Source organism: Nannospalax galili, unplaced genomic scaffold, assembly GCF_000622305.1.
Source record: "Nannospalax galili isolate Female #2095 unplaced genomic scaffold, S.galili_v1.0 scaffold735, whole genome shotgun sequence".
In the NCBI taxonomy this organism is placed as follows: domain Eukaryota; kingdom Metazoa; phylum Chordata; class Mammalia; order Rodentia; family Spalacidae; genus Nannospalax; species Nannospalax galili.
In genome coordinates, this window is record NW_008337053.1 from 2,720,621 (window position 1) to 2,724,131 (window position 3,511).

Consider the following 3,511-nt stretch of genomic DNA (forward strand, 5'->3'; position numbering starts at 1 on the left):
CACTGTGCCAGAAACACTTCTATAACAGATTATATCACTGCTTACTTTTGTGTTCCCTGAACATCTGGTATCAGCATTTTTGTACTGACTCAGTCACCCAGAAGCCCAGCATCAGCCATCTTGGCTCATGCTGGATACTCATATCACTGCCATGTTGTCTAACCTAAACTGGACTTACATCTACATAAACTGTTTCCTGTTTCTTTATAAAAGACTTAAATTACATGGATGGTATAATGTTAGCTTCTGAGTATTTCACATCTGAGAGAGTCTTACATCTGAAAGATGTTCAGGCACACATAAAGGAGCAATGATAGGAAATCAGTCGCCACAGGGTGCAAAGGCTGGACATGTTTATGGTTGGGTAAGGTGCAGATGATACTCAATAAGGTAACTGAGAAAATGCTACTCTGTGCCTATAAATGTTTTTTAAAATGGTTGAAGAGTTTGAGCAAAGGTATTCTGGGTAGGTGGGAAAAGACACTTCTAAAAAGTCATAAAAATCCCAGCGCCAGGCACGGGCTCTCTCTCTATGAGACCCCTACAATACAGGCTGTTACCACTGCTGTTAGTTGCTCACCAGAACTACATGGTAAGATCCTATTACTGAAGACACCTATATGCTTTGGTTTCAGGGCATGGAGAACTGGGCCTGAGCTGGAAGCTTCCTCCCTGATAACTAGCTTTCATAGTGCCAGAAGGTACAATGTAGTCTGCTGGGGAAGGATTGTTGCTAACATCAACATACTCTGTTCCAAAGGCCAAAAATGTCAAAAGTATTTGGGAGTTTGTATCCAATCCTTAAAAGATTTTAGCGTTACCTCTTCAGAGGGGGGAATGTTGGGGGAGGGGAGGAGTGGGCATGGATTTGATCAAAACACCTTATATGCATGTATGAAATTCTCAGTAAAGTTTTTGTAAAAGTTAAAAAAAAAATTGTTGCTAACAGTCCTCTACAGTTGCACCCCCCGCCACACCCCTGCATGCTGAAGTACCAAAATGCCAGGTGAGATATGTTCACTGATGTAATGGAGGCATGACTGTTATGGGTGCAACCAACAACTTTCTGATTGTATTAAAGCCCCCTCCAAAAGAGGGTATTCAACATGTAGTTCTGTAAGCAATAAGATTTAGGTACTGTAGTCCCCTCCTCCCAAAAAACTATTTATTGTGTGTGTGTGTGCAGGTATGTGTGGGTGTATGTATGCCCTGGTGCCCATGTGGAGGTCAGAGGGCAACTTGTGGGAGTCAGTTCTCTCTTTCTACCATGTGGATTCCAGGGATCAAACTCCAGTCATCAGGTTTGGCAGCAAGCCTCTTTTCTCACTGATTTATTTCACTGGCTCAGGTTTTCTGTTTCATTTTGGTTTGTTTTGATTTGTTTTGGTTTTTGAGACAGGGTCTCCCTGTAGCTCCAGCTGGCCTGTAAATCATAATGTAGACAAGGCTGGCCATGATCTCATAGAGCTCTGCCTGCCACTGCCTGGGATTAAAGGTGTGTGCCACCACAGCTGGCTCAAAATTGTATATATCTGTCTGTGCACATGAGCACAGGTGCCCATGGAGACCAGACGTGTCAGATCCCCTGGAGTTCAAGTTACAGGCAGTTGTGAGCCACCTGATGTGGGTTCTGGGAATTGAACTCAGGTACTCTGCAAGAACAATACATACTCTTAATCTCTGAGCCATCTCTCTAATCCTGTAGTATTTAAAGGCTTGATTCTCATTAGTACATAAGCACAGTCTCAGTCTCAGGTTGCAACACAACAATCACCTTTTTTGGAATGTTACTTTTATTCCCTTTTAACTTAACTTCTGATCTCTTGATTATTTCCTACAATATTATGAATTAGACTTGTTTGAATGCTGAGTTTCCACCCTTCTGGATCTGCTTATTGGATCTGGAGTTTATTTCTTTTCCTTGTCCTGGATCTTGTAGGCTATGAGGAAAACTCCTTACAGAGATATTTTGGAAACTGGACTTTTAAAATGAGTGCATGTAGGAAAATACTGTCCAAGCACAGAGGGCTCTGTTTTTGTCTCTACTTATTTCTTAAGCTTCTGGGGGTGGGTAGAAAAAATTACAGGTCAAATCTCTTTACAAGTAGATCAACTGAAGTATCTAAATACATGGTTTGAAACAGATTTTTGTTTTACGAACTATGGCATAAACTAAGTTAGACAATAAGGTGAATCATGGAAGACTTACTACTAGAGATTTTCATCACAAAGGTATTTGTTGTAGGGGAATTTACCCAGGAGACACTGAACTCTTCTAGCTAATTTCTTTGCCAGGCTGATTCATGTTGGATAGAGGGAGTGGGAAAACACTGTGGACACAGTCTGCTGGCAGAAGGTCAAAGCTGAAGAAAGAAAGTACAGGCAAAGATCTGTGTGAAATTTGAATCTGAGTCACACAGGAAGAAGAAAATAGCATGTCTCATCTTGGGGATAAAGAACCCTCTTCTTAGGGCCATTTCTTTTGGCTGTAACTGCTGCCTCTCCCACTGGAAAGCCTGATTTGTTGGCTCTCCCTGATGCGTTTTCAGATTTAAATTATTTATGTAATTAATTAATTTTTAAATGTGTGTGTGTGTGTTGCTTGCATGTATGTATGTAAGTGCACCTGTGATGTGCAGTGCCTGTGGAGGTCAAAAGAGGATGTTGGATACCCTGGAACTGGAGTTATGGATGGTTGTTAGCCAGCCACCTTGTGGATGCTGGGAACTGCATCTGGGTCCTCTGAAAGAGCAGCCAGTGTTTTAACTGCTGAGCCAGCCCTTCACTCCCACATTTTCAGATCTAGATGGAAGCTTCCTTCAAGCAAATTCCTTCCTCTCAAAAAAGAAAAGAAAATGATTCTGGTTTCTAAAGAACCTGGGTCAGAGTTTGACCGAATCTGAGATAGCATCCTAGAGCTGGAGCTGGGAATGTCTGCAGTCAGAGCCGCAGTTTGCTCCACTGGCACCCCCTTATGTATGAGAATGGAACTGCACTCTTGGAAATTGTCTCGCTTACCTTTGCTGTACCCTAGACACAAGATTACTGACCAAAAGCTGGTCATTTCTAAAGCTGTTCTACGGCCACGTCCTATAGATTTCAGAAGGCGAATGTACAACGCTTTGTTGGCCTTCTGATTATTGCACACCATTTTCCAGCCGATGCAATGCTTTGGAAAGTAGTACCCACAAAACTTTGGTTTTTATAAAGCTTATCAAGTTATGTTTCAAATATTCGTTTTCCCTTTAAGCTTTGATTAGTCTCAAAATGATGCTCCAGTTCAACTGGCACTACACAACTTCTTGGAAATGTTCTGTGAATAAGACACAGTAAGGCAAAGGATGAACATCCCCAAAAGCAGGGCAAAGAAAGTAGGAACTTCTGTCAGATTTTCTGAATTTACCCAGGCCTCTTTTTCTCTGAGCCAGAGAATGAACTGATAATGATATTAGCATCATCCTTTTCAGCAGTTTTAGATGCAATAAGAAAGCAAATCTTCTCGGTTTCTTTT